Source organism: Platalea leucorodia, assembly GCF_965183815.1.
Source record: "Platalea leucorodia genome assembly, chromosome: 3".
Classification (NCBI taxonomy): Eukaryota; Metazoa; Chordata; class Aves; order Pelecaniformes; family Threskiornithidae; genus Platalea; species Platalea leucorodia.
In genome coordinates, this window is record NC_138825.1 from 19,769,654 (window position 1) to 19,789,994 (window position 20,341).

The 20,341-nt window shown below is 40.3% G+C and overlaps 1 protein-coding gene across 2 annotated transcripts in view; it reads left to right on the plus strand.

The window, feature by feature from the left end:
• Positions 1-7,160: 7,160 nt before the first annotated feature.
• LCLAT1 (lysocardiolipin acyltransferase 1) overlaps positions 7,161-20,341 on the plus strand; it is a 120,847-nt gene continuing 107,666 nt past the window's right edge. For both annotated transcript variants that reach the window (XM_082307154.1, XM_082307156.1), the window contains exons 1-2: positions 7,161-7,302; positions 7,498-7,609. The gene's annotated coding sequence lies outside the window, so the exon portion shown is untranslated. The remainder of the gene's footprint in view (positions 7,303-7,497; positions 7,610-20,341) is intronic.

Here is a 20,341-nt window from a genome sequence, read left to right on the forward strand (position 1 = left end):
TATAACTATGACATGAGTTTTATTAGGAGGACATTTGTAAGCTTTTACCCCCACACTCTCAGGCTCAGCTTTCACAAATCAAGTACAGTAGGACCATAAGAGCAGTCGAGTAGTAACCTAAAGTGGAACGTATTCAGATAGTATGGTGGGAAGACTGAAGCTCCCGATGAGAATGACATAGCTGAATGCTGATGCGCTACTGACTGTGACCTGCTTTCTCTGCCACAGCATTTTTCTTTTTAGTAGGTAAGTTAAATTTTTTTGTTCCTTTTATTTTCTGTCATGCCAAAACAAGTATTTTCAGTGAGAAAAAAGGCTGTCAAAAGAGCAGGTACTTGAACTAACAACACTGTGTAGGAGCTTTCACTAAATGGGCCGGCGACAGGAATCTGAAGGGTGCAAACTAGTGAGACTCCTCCATGCTCTTCCTCCTCTTTCTCTTCCTCCTTTCCTGAAGGATATTGGTTCACATCCTTGCCATTTTATGTGAAACAGCTGCCAGGTTTCATGCCAGAGGTGACTGCATTTCAGAGACAAGCAAATGTACTGCTGTATTGCTGCCAGATACTGATCTCACGTACATTAGCCTTGGCTTTTCAAACAGCTCCATTGGACTTCGGTGGTGCAGCTCCAGCCTGACCCCAGCGTAAAAGAGATCTGAGCCCATTCCACTATTTTTTTTGGCATTCGAAAAATGTAAAGTATGTGTCTTTCTTATAACAATGTACCCATACATTCCACCATCCTGTTAACTCCTGTCTCACACAGGCTCTCTCTCTCATAGCCAAGTATTTAGACAAGAACTGGTGACTAATAGAAGCAATTTGTAGGAAACATGCTGTTCCTGAGTGATCAACAGCAAATTGCTAATGACTGACATTAGAATGACCGTTCTCCAAAGAGGAATAGTTGAAAGCCCACTGTGCACAGGACTGATCACATTTAGCAACAAAACGATCCCTGCCGATAGTGGCACTTGCCATTTATCCTGGCTACTGCTTGCCTCCTTTCTCTGGTACATCTGTAAGAGCAATTACACTGAAATGCAGCAACCATGTATTTGTTTACGCAAACATGAAATGTGATTTAAAACACTTTGGTAATGTGACCTTATAAACTTAATGGTCAAAATATTAAAAATACAAATGCACTATAGGGAGCAATTCGGCACTACTCAGGAGATGGATCACAGGGCTTAATAGATTGTTTCCATCTCTGAAATTTCTGAGTCATGATGAATGGAATTTCTTAGTATTTGAAACAAGCGAGGGGCACGTTTAAAAGACTGGAGAGGACTGTGGTGTAAAATCTTTGCACTATAAAAAAGGCAGCCTTGTTTTTTATTGCCCCTGTGGGGAGTCTCCTGTGAATCAAACAGCAACTAAATCAAATAAACATTTCTGAATTAAATCCGTCTTCCCTTTAGCTTTGGGGAGTTTAAAAACCCCAGTAATTTATTGAATTGCCTTTCATGGTTATACCTGCAGATGCCTTTTGAATTTGATAGCAAAACCATTTAAAATCATAGTGTTTCCCAAATCAGCTAAATCCATTATATCACCTGTGCCACTTACTATATTTGTCGGGCAGTAAACAGTGGCCTTTATTGTTTGCTGTTCATGGGACTGTGCATAAGAACGAGCTTAGTCTGTCTCCAGAGATATACACCTACCTTACTGGCACCAGAAATACTACACCAGCTTAAATCAGTGCAAGCTTTCCACGCTGTCACTGCCTCTCCTGTTTTGATTTAGTGATGGTAATCTCTACTCACTGCTGTGCTGATACCCTTTGAGTCAAGGCCCCTTCCCTACTTCTGCTGTTTCTGAAAAAAATTTAACAAGTGTGGCTTAGGCATGTTATGAACAGTTAGCAAATTTCCACACCTAAGAGGGTATGTGGGCTTGGATATCTGGTTTCCTTTGCAAGCAGATGGAGAGGTGAAAATCCGTATGTGGGTTTGTCATAATCTCGAACCCTCCAGAAAAGTAGGAAAATGAAGGCGGGAAGGTGAATGATCCAGACATCAAGTAACTCAGCTCTTCTCACAGGCAGTGAAATTTTCCTAGAAAACCCAATAGAGAGGAAAAATCCAGGCGGATATGGAGTACTGCAGTTTCGGCAAATGAGCTATATGAGGAGTGTTAGGGCAGGGCACGGGGATTAGGGCAGAGCCATCCTAAAGGGTTTTAGGAGAAAACACAGTAGAGGCCCTGATGATGGTATCTGCACTGCTCTCTGGGGCGGAGGTCTTTGGGGAGAGCATCTCATGACCTCCCACCTCTTGCATTTATGATCCCTTCTCATCTTTCCCTTTCTGTCACACAATCCTTTCCTCTTCCTCTTCTTCCCACTCCTTCAGCTTACCATTTTATAACATCTCTGGGGCTAATTCTGCAATTGTTTACATGGCATAGGACCATTAGGAAAGCGTTTAACACGTTCTGATGTGATTTAGGAGGTGGAAATAGCCATGTGAACAGCAGGCTCTCGGCAGACCCAGAAGTAGTTTGTGGGTCACAGTTTGAACACCTTTTGATGCAAGCGCAGCCCAGGCCATTTAGCAGCAAGAGCTCCTACAGAGTCTCCTCATTCAAGCTACTGAGGCTTTTGCAAGGAACAGGAGAACATGAGTTTTCTTTCTGCTGTTTTTTGGCAGTCCAAAGGAGGCACGACTGGCTGCTTAAAGATATTTTCCATATTGCTTATCTTTTCTTTCCTTTTGAGTGCCAATGGTCTATCATTTCCCTCAGCTCAGATATAGGCCCCAAGATGACTTAGTCTACGAGTGAAACACAGAACTAAGCAATAGTAATTGAAAACCAAAATGTTTTAGGCATACTGCTGTTGTTAGTGACACTGTTTTCAAATGCTTTCCCCTCGTCCCTGTCTCCCCTCTCTTAGCAGCTTGTTATGAGCTCCATGATGCCACTTGTCATCCAGGTGAGCTATGCCAACACAGGATGGATGGAAGGGTCCAACTGCAAATCATATCACTAAAAACGTTTTGTAAAGCCTATCCCAGCTATAGCAAAAAATTCCCTTTTCCTGTGTTACTATCAACATCTTAAATTCTTCACTCCATACGTTTCCAAGCCCTGTCGGTGGATGGATGGTAGCTCATCTCATTTCCCGTTTTCACTTTCCATTTCTCAGGTGCTAGCACAACTAGAAAGTCTGAATCATTTTTAGTTTCACCCCCTTCCAAAAAGGTTTTCATTGTTTTTTTTTCCCCCGACATGGTCAACTCTTTATTTCTTCAGCCTGTTTTTCCACATGAATATTGCTTATGCGGCCACGCTGGCATTCAGTCTGGCTGCAAGTCCCCCTCCAATAGCTTTTGAATCTTTTTGATGAATTTCACTCAAATGTGATGGAAGGGCAGTAGTCTCAGAAACAATCATGTTCCTACAAGATCTGTTAATACAGACAACACGCCAGAGGAGCGAGAAGTAAATTCATGCCCCCACGGAGCAAACATTATTGTTTCTCTTGGCAGCTGGTACTCGCTGGCCAGCCTGCACCTACTGCTTCTTGCTTTGTGGGGCTGTCGTCCGTGGTGTGGGGAGGAGACAAAATTAATGCAGTGGGGATGGAGGTGGGCTGAGGGATACAGGGAGTAAGTTTGTTGGAGATCAGGCCTCGCTGTTTCCAGCTCTCACCACAGGAACTGTTTTGTGGCTAAATTAAATCTATATTGTTTTATTTCAAACATGTTGAAAGCTTGACTTCAGCTTCAAATGGCATTATTTTTGTGGAGGTAAAGCCAGTACCTTAATATTTTTTTAACAAAGCCTTCTGAAATGCACATTTCCAGTCAGCCGGATTCTTCCTTTTTGCTGAATACTGAACATTCTTTTCTTCCCCTCACTGTTGTCTTTGGCTGTAGAAATTGTACTTTCCACTTTCACAAAAACTGTAGGGGCATTATGAATGCCTGTATTTTTCTTGAGCAGACTTTTTGCTTTCTAACAAAATGGTTACACTAACTCACCTCACACAAGTTCAGCATTAAGTATATGATTGTAAAGCACAAGGTGCTTATCTACTTTGCCTGTGTAGTTGCAACTGACAATTAAATTCTCCTTTGTATTTTCTAATAGAGTGCCATGGTGAATGGTTGAAAAGATGTCATGTTCTTCTTCAGTCAGCTGCATGTCAATGTGATAGACAAAATGATTTCTCTACAAACAGTACAAAATTGCTTTGGGGTCCTTAAGGAAAACAGGAACACAATTACTCATTATTATCTGTCTTTGCAAATTGTTTTCTCCACAGTTATAAGTAAAATATCTTAACTGGAAGTTTGTATAGCCAGGCGTTGGCGTTGTAAGAAGGAGAGCTGTATAGTGTTTCACATTTTCTAATCAAATTACGAACTTTGATTACTATCTCCTGATAGCACTCTCAGCAAGAATAAAGTGCCATTATTCCTACTATACTGATAGGCAGAGTGAAGTGATTTGTCCAGGGTCACCCTGGAAGTGGCAGAGTGGCTGCTGTAAGATTCTGGCCTGCGTTTTGGTGCTCAAAGATACATGCTAGAGTGCCAAAGCTCCTTACTTAGCTACAAAATCTTCTTCAAGATTTTATTAACCCATTTTAGCACAGATTTCTTCCATACAGAGACCTTCAACCTGAGAAAGACTTAGCCATATGCATTTTTGCCCATTATCAGTTTATCAAAATGATGAAACGAGCTGTGACTTCCCTGCATTACAAACACCAAAAGCCACATGTCGATAGGACTGCAGTTTCACCTCTCTCACCTTCCTATACAACAGCAGTATAACAATTTGGCGACAGCTTTCCATTTAGCATTCCAGGGTTGTACCAGAAAGCCTATTGCAGATGCCATGTTCAAACTTTTGTTTGGATGTTAGATGTTTGTTAGATGTTTCTATTCAAACTTTTGAGGCTGCCCAGGAGCCTGGCCACGAGTCAAGGGCTGACAGCCCAAGACACATGTTCCCCTCGGAGCCATTCTGCCTATGTTATTTCTTTCATCCTAAGGTCTTGCGCTTAGCTACTTAAAATTCTGCAGTTTGCCTTCCTCTTGTCCTTATTTTCAGGAGGCACCAGTGAGGATTCATTTCACCTATTTTTAACTACCTGATCAGTAAGAGTGCTACCAAAGTCAGCCGTTTCAGCTCCCCATGTGCTGAGCTGTCTTAGACATCCATTTTAGGATGGAATGGGACACTTTTTGGAGCGGCTTAGAGGGGGGAACCTTGATGACTAAGTCTGTCTAAATGCCTGTTTTATAGTTAGCACAAGTCAAGTGAGCTGAATCACCCAACAAACAGCCTCCTGCCACAAGAGACAGTGCAATCTAATAGGGAGTTGTCTTCATCTCTTCAGCTAAGTCATTTTGAAGGATTTGGGATGCTATTAGTACTTTTACTTAAAATCTTGTCCAGGCCAGTTTTGAGATTGCACAAGGTCTTTGGGAAGCCTATTCCAGTGCTTTACCATCCTCATTTTGAAGAATTCCTTCTTAATATCTAATTGGATTTCTCTTGCTGCAAGGTGGGACCAATGCCTCTCACCTGTTTGCTGTGCACCTCTGAGAAGAGTCTGGCTCCACTTTCTCAATAACCTTCCTCCAGTGGAAGACAAAAGCACCTACTACTCCAGGCTGAATGAACAAATGAGATCCTTAAAAAAGGGATGACAATGGAATTTCCAATGTTTTTATGACTTTTAGGATAAGACTCCCAGAAGGCTCATTGCCTATTTTTTTTATTTCAAGTATTGACCAAATTGATGAATGATTCTCAGCTCTGGAAAGGTACTTATTATTAAGGCAATGAATTCTCACTAAATGATGGTAGGCACTTCAGAAGAGCCCATGTTGTCCTCAAAACTAACTGCAGTAGAAGAGAGATCCCACCAGGGGAGTGGCTATGGGGCAATATATCCCTAAAAGGGTATGGGGTCAGGTTTTGCCCTGGTATTTGTACTTTGCAGGAGTTTTGCAGAGGGACGTGTTCGCCTTTGCACGTGAAATTGTTGTGGGGTCAGAAAGAGAGCACGGGTCGCTTTGGTCCTAATCCAACAGCTCTAGTCAGCCGGGCATGGGCTCACTTTGGTTTTACACAAGCATAAAACTTTACTTAAAACCCCCTGGAATTTTCCTTCTTGGATTGGGGGTTTCACCAGATTTGTTTACCTTATAAAAACATACATGTGGAAAGAATATAAAAAGGTTCACTGCGTCAACAGTGAGCGGCAGTAAAGCATGGTGTAAAAAAAGCTGAATATATTGCCAGTTTCGAAGAAAGTTAAGAGAAACCATGTCCTCACAGCAGTGGAAATCATGCCACGATCATTTTCCACTTCTCTCACACTTGACAGGCTAGTTTGTGACAAAATCCGCAGCTAACAGTAGTAGGGTTTTCCCCTTCGTACAGCACCGTTGGGCTGATGAATCATTGTCCCTTTTTAGCTAATAACTAAATTAAGACGAGTGCTTTTTCCTCCTGAGGGCCTGAAGCCATCCTCTCCCACCGGCTGCCCCATGGGAGCGGCAGCATGGACGAGAGGAAACGGCCCCAAGCTGCGCCAGGGGAGGTTTAGGTTGGGTATTAGGAAAAATTTCTTCACTGAAAGGGCAGTCAGGCACTGGCACAGGCTGCCCAGGGAAGGGGTTGAGTCCCCATCCCTGGAGGTATTTAAAAGCTGGGTAGATGTGGTGCTCGAGGACATGGTTTAGTGGTGGACTTGGCAGTGCTGGGTTAACGGTTGGACTCGATGATCTTAAGGGTCTTTTCCAACCTAAACGATTCTATGATTCTATGGCTCCGTGTACCCCAAAAGGCCTGGCCAAAATCTCCTTTTCAGGCAAGCCAGGGCCCAGGCTCCCGGCCGGGGACCCACAGCGTGGCCCAGGCTTTTGCGGGAGAGGAGGCCGAGGGTGGCGGGGCTGAGCCCCGGGGCGGCAGCGTGCGGGACAGGGCCTGCCGCTCCCGGGCCCACGGCTCCTTCAGCCACCTGGGCCCTGCCGAGGCCGGTCACCCACACGCGTGTGCGTGTCTGCAAGGAGTGTGTGTGGTGGAGCGAGGGGTGCTGCTGCCACTTTAAGGGAGGCCGGGGCCAGGAGCGGTGCCATAGCAACGGCTTGACAGCCGTGACCGGAAGTGATTGGGGGTCAGAGGTCGCCGGTGGTAGCGGGAATATGGCGGCGGCGGCCCTGGCCACGCTGGGCGCTGGCGGCGGCGCGGCCGCGCTCCCCGGGGCGGCGGCTCCCTGAGCGGGGCGGGGAGCCGAGCCTCCTCCCGCCGCGGCGCTGCCCCGTCTCAGGTGAGGGCGGACGGGCGGGCAGGGGTGCTCCCGTGGCGGGCGGCGCGCCGGGCCGGGCCGGGAGGCGGGCTGACCCCCGCGGCGCAGGGGCCGACCAGCGGGGCCGGGTCTCCGCCGCTCGCCCGGCCCTGCCGGTTTTTTCTCGCCGAGATGCGGCCTGCCCGACTGTCTCACCTGCCTCCCGTTTCTCCCCAGGCATGGTCGGCGCGCTGTAGGAGGGCTGGGAGCCGCGGCGATGCCAGGCGAGGAGCCGCTGGAGGAGAGCGCTTGAGCTTCTCGGGGGATACGTTCAGTGTGTATGAAACGTGTACGTTACCCGAAACCTTGGTTTCAGTACTGCTATTTTTATTACACCTAGAGGAATAAACGGAGGCTTGTTGTTGTAATCTCATCCTTATTATCTTTCCTTTTGGGAAAACTGGAGTCTCTTGTTATGACTTGCACATACACAGAAGTCAGTCAGTTTTTGCCAACTCTGTCTGGCTGGTGTTCCCTGTTTACTGTGTGTGTTGTCACTTCTCCCGTTGGTATTGGCGTGTACGCTGCTGTCTTGGCTAGATTTGCCCACTGGCAAAGCTAAACTTTGACCTGAATGGTCTCTTGTGTAAGAAGTGCAGGGTGAGTATTGGAACAAGGCATGTAACTTTTCACAACCAGGCTGTTCAGAACATAACTGTGGCTGCAAAAAGCTGCGTACTAAAAATAAATACTAGAATTAAACTATGTGTGCAGCTTCACATTGGTACTTATGTGTATTCATTGTGATACAGTACTTGGTTGTCACTAGACTTTTTTTTAATCTCTGCTTATGCTAGTGGACGGAGTGGACTATGCTCGCATAACAGCTAGTGTGTTTTGCTTATTGATTGCTAAGTATTGCCATATCTCATGTACTTCAGAGTAGCTGTCTCTTGTTTTGAAGACACCCACTCTCTGCTTTTGGACCCTTGGACTTTTCAGTAGTAGTTACCACAGCAATATTTCAATGTTTCTCAAGTACAAACTTACTCCACTGTAACACAGAGAGATTAACAGATGGTCTCTTTTTATTTTTCCCTTCTTACTTTACGAATGGGGAAACTTGGATAAAAAAAGGAGGAAAGCTAAAGTACGTCTTAAATTGAACACAGAAATCTGAAACGAGTTGGTTGACTTTGTAATCAGATTTTATATCTAATACTCTGAATGCAAAGCTTCAGTGGCAGCTGTACGCTCTGGCTCCTCAGCAAATCAAGGTACAGTTTAACAGTGTGAATACATAGTTTGGTCAGTGTGCGGGCTGCAGCTGAAGAGTGTGGTCTCACTCCTTCGCCATCTCTGGCCATGGGTTACTGCTACTCTCTTTGTAGTGGATTTAGTGGCTGGATGGTTGCAGGGACAGTTGATCTAACAGTTTTATGGGGATGGCTTTCTGTCAGATGGAAGCTATTCTAGTGAGTGTTTGCTCTGATATGAATGAAAGCTCTTTCTCCTCCTGCACTAATGTAAACCAGCTGTGGGTTAAGTATAATGTGAAACTGTACCTCGAGAAACCACATCTCAAATTGGTCATTCAGAAAATCAGGACTACGCTTAAAACTTGTGATAAGTTTGGATTAAAAAAAAGAAAAGTCAGCCATGTGTAGGGAATATGTGGTAAGAGTGAAGGGAGTATAAGTCTGTGAAGGAACGTTCCCATCTTTCCAGAGTCTTTTCTCCATTCACTTCTTGCCACAGAGCTTCTGTGCTGAAAAAGGGAAGTCCCTTACAAAGCCTTATTTAGACCTCAGGGACTGGTCCTCCACCATGTGTACTCAGTGAGGCAGCAATCTTGAAGGAAAAATAGTATTGTATCCTACTGTAAAAGCTGAACTGAAGTTGCGCAGAGAAACCTTGATTCTGGTATGTCCTCAGACTTGATGAGTTTTGCTTTTGTGGGGTTCCCTACCCTCCTCACAAAAGCAACCTGAAAAGAAAATTTGAAGTGTAATGAGGTGTCATCTTTACATCTGCACAGGGTCTTAGCAGAGTCTGGGTTACTTGATCCAGCAAATCCTTTCTCCAGTTGCTCAGGTGACAGGCTGTCATTTGTTTTACCTGTTCCTGCAGAGTCTCTGCCTCTTCAGTGGCTATTTTTAATAATGCCAGGCTAGATGCTTAATCACCTGAACCGTCTCAGGTGCAAGTAAATCCTCTTGTCCTTCTGCTGGCTTTCTATTTGATTCTGTCCAGGACTTCTCCCTGTAGAGTTCATATCTCTTAGTTTTTGTTTAGACAGTCTTACTTATGCTCTTTCTTTCCTGTCACTTGTCCTGTCCTTCAGTGTGCTTCTGCCCTCCGCTCCTCCCACCTCTGCTTTGCCAAAACACCTTTTCCTTTTGTTGGCTGCTTCTTCCAGCTTCTTGGGACATGCAGAGTCTTTGTCTCAGTTTATGCTTTCCTCCTGCCTAGTCATCATTTGTGAACAATCTTTGTTTTCCTCTGTCCTTCTTTCTGTCCTTATTTCATTCTCCTGTTCTCCACTTAGAGTCTTGTTCAAGGTTGTCCCTTCCTTGTTCCCTTGTTTCTTTAGGTTGTGGTGCTGAAAACACACAGACGAGATTCCTCATGTTCTGTATGTGGTATTGAGTTCCGTAATCTGGTTTAATGTTGTATTAGCTATGGACTGAGGAGAGCTGGCTTGTTTGCGTTGCGTGTGTGGTGTGCCGTCAGCACTTAGAGCTGAGAGAGGGGAAAATGAAACCTTTAGAGAGTTGACTTTTAAACAAGTCCCTGCTGAGTGTGGGCAAAGGCTCACAGTTTGGTTTTACGTGACTTTTTCTTGACCTGTCCAAAAAGTAAATTGCTTCTGAAAGACAATTTTGCATTATAAAGTTTATTGTTGCTGCTGCAGGCCACAGTGAGATGCGAGAGAGCAATGCTAGCAGACTTCTTGAAACATAGACAAAATGTCTCTTCTTTTTCCTAGTCTTTTTCTCTTAGCTGAACCAATTTGCTTGTGAACTTGTTTTGCTATAATAAACTTAATTTACTTAATTTGATTTGTTTGTGTTAGGGTTTCTTACGTGCTTAGGGGTTCAAAACTGGAGGAGTCTTTAGTCGTCAATACAAAATTAATTGCTCTACTAGGTTCACACACTGTCCTTTCCTGAGTTTGAGAAAATGAATTTGCCTTTAATCTAACAGGAGGCTTAGTTTTTTGGGTTGTTTTGTCCCCCTTCTGCCCCGCCCCCCCCCCGGATTCCTTGAAACAAAACAATTTTTTTAAATCTTGCTGATTTTAAACGTGCCTTTCCAAGACTTTGCATCTGTGATATTAAAACGCCTGTGACTCTTGAGTTTTTTTTTGTTTGGGCGTCCTTTGGTATAATACCTGCTATTTATGTTATTTTAGGTATCAAGGGAGCAGGTACTGCTTTCATTCCAGTGGTTCTGAAAGGTATTGCTTGATCTCAAGTGCTTTCTCTTTGAGCTTATGGTGGTTCTGTTGTTTTTAAGGCATCCAGCATATCTTATGGTTGAAAGAAATCTGTATCTGTTTGCTCTTCCCTCTTGATGGCAGCTTCAGAGGTGCCATGAAGGCTAAATGAATAGACTGCCTGATGAGTCTATATGAAGCAGTTATGTGGATCACCACACATTGCTTGTGGAAAGAGATTTTCGCGGTTTCTGGGTGCTTTAATATACGAATGATTGTTTTGTACTCCTTCACCAAATCAGAGAAAAGATGGAGCTGGCTGTAGTCAGAAGAGTGAAAAGATAACCGAACACCCAGGCTTTTTACAGGAGAACAAGAAATAAAACAAAACCAAGCCATTAATTTTTCTTGCTAAATCAAAGACAAACAATAGCAGGCAGTGCAGGTACTGACAAGTACACACAATCATGTTTTTTACATAGGAATGGAATTACTTTGATTTCCTGAAGTCCTGTTAGTTGCATCAAACTAGTAATGGTTGTTGCAGATCAAGATTTAACTTACTGTTCAAAGTAACTGGAATTTACTGTAGTTATACATGAAATGAATGTACAGATCTGAGGTTAGTGTGTGATTATTTTTTCTTTCCTTCCTTTTAACTTTTGCATGGTCTGTATGATAATGATTCCACCCAAATATAAATGTTAATTGTGAAGTAACAGAAAATATGCTGTATGACGCTTCAAATCTATTAGGAAGACCATCTCTGGTATTTGAAGGTAAAAACATTACCATCTTGCTACACGGTAGAGCTTGTGTGAAATTCCTTGTGTGGCCACTGATGCAGTTTTAACAGTGATAAAAGTGCTGAGAATCCTCTGTTCAGCTTGATCAGCTCTTGGAGAGACAGAAGCAGTAGATAAAAGATTCAAAACCTTTTATTTTTTTTTCCTCAAAGAAAATTCTTTATCTCTAAGTAATTAATTCCACATCACTTGGTAATTTTGCTCTTAGGTTTCATTATGGTTACTCTTATCTAGTGTTGGTATTGATTTTTAACATCGATTTCCGCAATCTCCACACAAGCAACGATCTACAGCCTGCATTTGTTCAGATCAAGTATTAGCATTATGTGTTTGCATTCAGAAGGTAATTGCATATCTTGCAAATTACCCAATGGCTGTTTCATCTTGAAACATTTAGAAATCCATTTTAGTTTCTCGTAATTATAATGTTTTAGTCAGACAGCAATCTAAACTTAGGACAGCACTTTGGCAGTGATATGCTTGTTTTTCTAAAATGAGCACAGTTTCTGTGGTTAAATTTTCCTTTCATTTAAATATAGATTTTAATCAGTGTAGGCCAAACTTTTCCAACCATGTTTAAAATTAGCTAAAGCCATATTTTAAAAAGTATGTTCTCCTAATCTGATTTAACTTATGTAGAAAAATGTATGTAGAAATGTATCTTTTTAAGCTGAATAATGCTTTTGAAGTGTTTTTACAATTTATGCAAAAAACATTTATAGACTGGCTCAACTATGACTCGATACTAGTAGTCTCTTTGTAATAAATACCACTGAAAGCACTTCATACTGTGCTTCTGAAATTTGAAAGGTAGCTGTTCAGAAAGAAACTGTAAATTCCACTCATTCAGCAGCTAAGTTACAACATCAAAACAAAGTAAAATGCTTGCTGTTCTTCCAGACTTTCATGCAAGCGTTGTTTTGGAGATTACTGAAGTTTTCATTGGTCATCTTGTACTTCTTTAGGCAGGGTGTAGTAACCATTTTCAGTTGGTAAGTTGAAGTTGTAAGTAGATGTATAGCAAGTGTTAAGCTTTGTGTAGAGGATATTCAACATTGTATGTATTCCAAAATGGAAGCGGGAACCAGCCTGAATTGAATCTATCAGGTGGCTATTACAATTCCCTGAATTACTGCTAAACATTTGGTAGTTTCAGTTTCTAGAAAAGTATTAATAAAAACTAAGCAAAAAGACCCCCAAAACTGTTACCAATCTTATATCCCTGTTTTTACTCAAATGCAGGAAAAAAAGATGTTTGCTATACCCAGAAAGTTTTCCAGTTGGCAGAGTGTTCAGAGATCAAGGGAGTCAATCTGTCAGCAGACTTCTCTTCAGAATGACCATGTCTACTGATCACAGATAGGGTGAGCTGCTTTCACAGAGAAACGTGAGGACAAATGTCCTAAGAGGGAGATGAGTTGTGTGGATTTCCATTATATGGAATGCAGTGAGATGTGCTGGTTGGCTTTGACACGCTGTTTCTTCAGTGAAAACGATGTAGAAAAGAAATTTTGTCCTGGTTTGGACATGGAACTGTGAGAAATCTGACTTAATTTTTCTGATGCTTTATTTTATTATTCAGATGCTAGAAGGACTAGATCCTTCTAGTTTTTACTACTTAATCTTACAGTAATCATGCGTCTGTTCAGCTGATGAATTCCATTTACTATCAAGATCATGCTTATTACTGTGATTTTAATGATCTGCTAGAATGTAAAGAACACTGGTTTTGAAAAAGCTGATAATACTATAGCAATAGTAAGCGATAGCAAATTTATCAATGACTGGTAAAGCTTACCTTTTTTCCATTTCCTGCGGCTTGTGCTGTTACTTTTAAGAAACTTAAATGGAACAAACAGTTTTTAATTTCACTCAACATTTTTCTCATAAACAGGGCTAACTCTTACCCAGAATTCATGTGATACAGTGGGAATTTCTCAAGCATTCAGCTCACTGAATAGCTGGTACACGTTTTGTGCTCATTGAAAAACAACTTGTAACTCTTCTGGTAAGATAAAGCCAGGAGATAGTGGGGACCACATGCTGATCTATGGAAGTTAGCTTTTCAAAGTGAACCAAACTGCAAATTGGCTTCCAGCTTTCAGGCTATGGTCAGAACTCAAATTTTTTAGATTGTGTATCAGCTGGAGTTGGGAGCCATGTGCTCCAGGGATGTCATCACTAGGTCCTTTAACAAAGCCAAGGAAAACTACAAAAGTTTTCTTAAAGAGCAAAGCAAGTAGAAGAAATACGTACCTGTTAAGTCTCTGTTGGGAGTCAGTCCTTTTTTTTTAACTCTTCACTCATGGAAAAACCTCTTTCTCTTGAGTACAACATTTCAGAAAGTGTGAGGTAATACACTTGGGCCGAGATTATTGAGACAATCTGTAGAGTCTGGTAAGGTAAGGCTAACCATTTCCTTGCAGCCTCCTGCATAGACAGTAGCTTTTTTCTGGTCTTCCCTCTTCAGTGTGAAAACACCACTAAATCTGTCAACCAGTGAATTCCCTTAAAAATAAAACAGTTTTAGCAATTATTTTCAAGGTCTCTTGCCCAGGTCAGTAGATTTATCCTTAGGACAAGTAAAAATGGTGCACTGCCAGTGAACTAATTATGTGTAATTCATCATCAGATAGTGGAAACAATTAATGTTCTGGGAATTGGTATCCATTTCACATTTGGAAAGGGGGTGTTTGGTTTGGTTTAATCTCTCTTAAATAATTGCAGACCATCTAGGAAGGTTGAATGTAATGTTCTGGGTATGTTTGATCTTTCTAAAGTTTGGGGATAGACTGTATTAGAAAAGGATCAATCTTAGTGCATTTTGTGCTGTCTCCGTAAGATGGATAGATTTTGCACTAGAGGTTCCTTAGAAAAATACTTGTGCGTCAATCTGATTTACAAGAAGTGTTTGCTAACCATTGAAAGTGACAAAGGGTGTGTCTCTCCCAAAATTATGGCTTTGCTCAGAGAAGCGTGTTCTTTTATTAGGAACATCAGGTTCAAATTTTCACTTGAATGCCAAGTTTTAAATAAAATCCTGACAGTTATCTACTATTTCCAGTGCTTGCATGGGTCTACTGTTCATTACAAAATGGATACTTCATTATTTTGTTATAAATGGTTGTATCTTTAGATCCCTATTCCCAAAATTTACTTAGAATAGTCATTTTTGTGAAAACTTTCTTCGCAGAATGTTTTTTTTTTACTTATGTTGTAACAAAGGTAGGCATTGTACTTATTGTATCTCAGTCCTACTCTGAAGAATGAGTCTTGGTTGCTTTCCTAAATATTGAGAAGCATTTAGTTTTGCACCTCTGTTGGATACAGGGTTAGATATTGAACAGTGTCAGCTCCACTAAGCCATAAAAAAAAAAATATCCCACTTTAAGAAAATGCTTTAACTGGATAACACATCTCATTTAGATTTTGACAGTGAGTAAAAGAGCTATGTGTTTATCCTGTCTGCCACTTTAATGGTTTTTGAATGACAAATGCCTGCAAAGATGTCAAGGGTTAAACAGCTATATTTTTGTGTGTGTTCTTATTACAGTAGGTCATCGGAGGACCTTGAGAGATGACTGATCTGTAAAACTGAGACAAAGGCTCTGTAGTTATGATATCATGGAAATTAAATATAGGCAGAAGCAAATGTGGCTGGAGTGGTCACAATAGGGATATTGCTAAAATGATTGTTGATAACACAGGAATATGTATTATCTTCTGTCTAAAGGGGAAATAGCTAAAATTAGGGTTTTTTTTGTTAAAGTAATTGCAGTAGGCTAGTCTATTGAAGAACAATAGGACGTGATACTCGGCACCCTTGTGCAGTAGAATATCTTTGAAAATATACTAATAGCAGTTATTTTTAATTAAAGAAGGAACCTTATGAAACATTTAGAGGATTTAATAAGCTTTGATTGTGTCAGTCACGTGTTAGTAAGATTTTCTTATGGTCTGCCTTCTCTCTCTGCCTTTGCAGCATGGCAGACCATTGCCCTTCCACAACAGCGCTATGCCCCTGAAGTGGCTATAGCAAACATTCACTTCCCTTTTTTTTTAAGGGAAGCTTTAAGTTATACCCATGTTGCCTGTGGCCCCAAGTGTATTCAGATTCTTGTTCATTTTACATGTAGACAGTGGCATATAGAGGTGGCAAATATGGCTGTTCGTTCTTTTTTTTAACTTTATGTAAGGCATCCGTACAAATCTGTTAAGCAAACTAGCATTGCACATATTGTCCATAGCTTTGTTAGCATGAGTGCTGGGCATGCAGAATTAAGCTTGCTTTCAGAACAAAAGGTATCAACATTGTGAGCTGAATGCTAAAATGAGTTTGCATGTTAGGAAGAAAGAAAGATTACATTTCCTGTCTCCATCATCTCTCACTGCTTCTTGAAATACAGAATTAGCTGAAAAAGGCATAGTTAGGACAGGCTTTTGCTGAAGATTAGAAACATGTCATTTATTCATAAATGTAAAATAAGCAAACCTTAAAATTTAGGGAAACTGGTAGCTTTGGATTTCAATGCAAGATATTCTCTATGTACAGTATTAATACAGATGATAATGTTTACTAGAAGTATCACGAAATGACATATTGGCTAGGAGATACCCAAAAAATGGAGAATAGTAGTTGCAGAATATTGTTGACTTCCACAGGCTGCAGAATATTTTAGAATGAAAATTTTCAGCAGTAGTGAAAATGATCTGATCTGGCAGAAGAGTAATAATTTAATGAATGCTTACAGCGTGACAGGAGGAAAGAGAAATTACCAGCAAGTATTTCTTCATCACTTAAAGACTGCTGTTACTGCTGTAGCTCTTCAGCCTTCTAGCTAAGGGTTTACAACCTTTACAGGGAGTATATAGTACAGACTGTAGAGCGATGCCTTTGTTTGGCCTCGATATCCTGTAAAGATACCATTTCCCAGGATTTTTGCATGTGAGACCTTAGTTCTTCTGCATGCAACTGGTGCAAGTCTCCCAGCTTTTAAGAACTTGGGATTTGGTGTTAGTATGGAGGAGTGGCTCACCCTTAGGAGCTGCTGCTTCTTCTGTGAGACCTCAATGTCTGTCCTTCTCTTGAGAAACGTTATGGTGTGCTTTTCTGCCAATTTCAACGTCTTGAATGATTTTAATGTTTAGAGTGAAGATATCAAGAACTTTCATGTCTGGTTTGGGAGCTACTTGATATAGAACCATCAGTCTCTTGTTCTTAACTAGATGATTATTTTCTTTTTAACATCTCTCCCTTAAGCTGAACCTTACTAAGAGCTGTCAGATTCCACCAGGCATGTATGGAAGAGCTAGAACATAAAGTGAAGTTCATGTTGGAATGAGATCTGGAGAGAAGCAAAGTTGTGGGCAAGTATTTTTCCTTTTTCCAAATGTTAAGCTTCAGCCACATTAATAATATTTCTACAAAAACATTATTGAGCTAATTTAAAGCAAAGCTCTAGAACTGTTATATCCCACATGGCATGAAACGTTCTTGGTTTTTTTCCTGGTGTATTAACTTCTTACACAGAAAGGAAATGAATTTTAGAAAGAATGTTATACATAAACCATTTGAGACATTCTCTGTTACGGAAATACCAGCTGTCAAGAAAGATGCAGCCAATGTTGAGTTATATTAAAAACATTGTAAAGGAAATATTTGTCAAAGAAAAGTGGATTAATTAAAACATTTTAACTATTTTTGCTCTGGAAGAAGGTTAGGGAAGTTCTATATAAGCCTCTTCTAAATGCAACCATTATTAAAAGCCACCAATTTATTTTTTCAGAAGGAAGTTGACTTAGGTAAATTGTTCCTTAATGTAGAATAAAGACATTTTCTGACTACAATGTAACTAGTAGGAAAGAAAAAAAAAAAAAGACTTGGAGTCATTATACTTTATTACTTTCAAATTCTATAAGCTTGCTTTCATTGGTTCTTCTTGATGGACAGAATCAAAAAGAAAACAGATTACGTTTTAGGATTTTCATATTAACATTTTTATTTGAAAATCAGTTCTTTTATGAGCAATTAATAGCACTGGGAGGCATTATTTTGCTTCTGTAGAGGAAAATAGTGAAGTGCACGTGAAAAGGTACCTGGATCAGGCATGTGAAACATTAAATATGATAGGATTTACTCTTTCTTTAATCCAGTCTAGCCTGCTGGCTTTGGGAAGTTGTACACTGAATATGCAGATTTACTGTAATGGTTTGAAACATAAGCTTTTGGTTTAATTACCACTTTGCTCTTTTTCCCATTAATCTGTTGAAGCTATCAGATCTACCCTGACATGCAGCAAATACAGAAACAGTTATGTCTGTTACCTTTCTAGACAATGCTCCAATTTTTTTTTTTTTATTTAGGTAAAGAGGTTGAAGGGGATGCTTAGATGTTATGGGACCTACTTAAACACTGAGTTTTTGATTTTAGAAGAGCATACATATTGTATATGGGAATGTTAGGTCTTCTGCTGTTCTAAGATATCCTGCCTTTTCATTATAATTATTTTCTGGAAATTCATGAAGATCAGAGTGTTTTCTTTTGTTCCTTGAAAATATTAAAATTATATTTCTCAAGTTACATGATTGCTATTAGAGACAAGCAGCTGTTGTTCCCCAAAATTCTCTTCACCCTAGGCTTGTGATCTTAGACTTTGTTGAATACCAACAGAAACATAAGTACTAAATGATATATGGGCTGAATTTTTTAATGTCACCCACATCTCCACATTTGAATTTACAGTCTGTAATTCCATTAACACATTGCCCTTTTTCCTCTTAAGAAGCTTACTGTTCAGGATAGCTTGTATTTTAGGAATGCCTTAAAGATTTAAGGAATGCAGTCTGTAGAACCCATTTTACTTGTTGCACATGCTTGATTTTGTATTCTGAATTGAATAAAGGATTGAAGAAGGTGATCATCTGAAGGTTTCTTTAGTTAAGCGCCACTCTGAAGAACTGGATTTTGCTTTTTACTTGATAAGCAAGACACGTAACATTGTTATTAACAATAACTACTTGTGATCCTTGTATTGAATAGTAAGGTTTCAAGTTGGACACCTATAAAATAAAGAATGCAAAGCTTTCACAGCTGCAACTGAAGCTAATAGCAACTGTGAATTGTGCTTGTGATGTACTGCACAGTGACAGATATTCTGAAAAATATTAGTCTGGAAACATTCCAGATTAGGCAGACACAATTCATATACTTTGTGCTGTGGATCTTGAGTTATAAAAATATAAATAGAATCTGTTGTGAAAATAAATTACTGACATGTAACACTTTCAGATAGTAGTATAACGAGCATAATATGGAGGGAAAAAAAAAAAAGAGGGGGGGTTGTCCTAGGATTTTAATAGCTTAGGGCTAATTTTAGCACTGTAGTACGAGGCAGGGAAAAAGAAGTACAAAGTAATTTCTCCCTGTTAACCCTGCTGTCAAAGCATATGCATTGGATGAGGCAGGGTTCCTCTTTGAAGAAAAAAAAAAAAAAACAAACACCACCACAAATAAACCAGCCAAGAAGGAACAGCCTTAATTCTGGTGTTTTATAATTTCTGCATGTTTGATTGTGCAACTTCAGTATCCCAAATGATTTCTGAGTGTAATATGAAGGAAACAGTTCACTAACAGTGTGCTGGGTGGTACTGAATGCCCCTGATCTTTTAGCTGCACAGTCTACAGCAAACTGTAATTATGCTGCGGATGACCCCTTACTAAAGGTGATGTTCTCCCTCATATAAATTCTGATGGTGCTGTATCTGACCTAAATGCTTTTCAGGCTGAACCTAGCTATTGTACGTCAGACTTCCACAGAATCACTTCATCTCTAGTCTGAGACTATGCTTTCCTGGCTATCTGTTTTATTGTATGCAGAATGATAGATCTCTGAGATCAATGCTGACTCCGAAGAGAAGTAACTAGACCGAGTTCCTGAATATAGTATCAAGACCACTAATCATGTCATGGCTGGGGAAAAAAAAAAAATCTGTCAGTATTCCAAGTTATTTCTACAAAGCAGTTAACAATCAAATGATTCTGCAGTTTGACTGAATCCTACTTTATGCCTCTCACTTAAATCTTGCTTTTGTCCAGAGTGAAATAGTTCTTTGTGTATTTACGTATGCATGATTGACCATATGGTTATTGTTCCAAGGAGAAATAAGAGGAAAATAGCTTCTTCTAATCTGTCAGTTCACATTTTGAAATTGTCTTTATAGTAACTCTTGTGCAAATTGTATTAGCCATCTAGGACCACTTTTTTCAATTTCAGTCTGATGCCTCTGCAATCAAGATGAAGGATGTTGATCGGGATGCCTTTCTTCTGAGAAATTAATACTGAACCACTATGCATTGCTTAACTTTTACTGTCTAATTGGTGATAGACAGGTTTGCCTGATCTTTATTGGCTTTCACAGTGAAGTTAAGGCTAAAAATGTACTTGAAGTTATTTGATCTAAATATATCTTAGTCTTTTAGGATATTTAGAAAGAGACAAAGGTTATTTGATGAACTGGCAGACATCTTTACAGATGGATAATTTGGAGAGATGCATTTTGAATGAGGTGTGAAGCTTGGAGTTTTAGTTTTATCTTCCTTTACCTTATTTGACAGTCAGTTAAATCTTTTCTTCAGCTGTTGATCGAGGACACAGTAATCATCTTTACGGATATAGGTGATTACAAATTACAATTAATGTCCTGAATTCCCTGCCAGGGAGAATTATTCTTCTATGCACTTTTAAAGTAAGAACTTCAGGTAAAAAAAATGTTATTGCCACAAAGTATATTTCTGTTATCTGTCCTGCGTAATAGAAAGTGACTAAATTATATTATC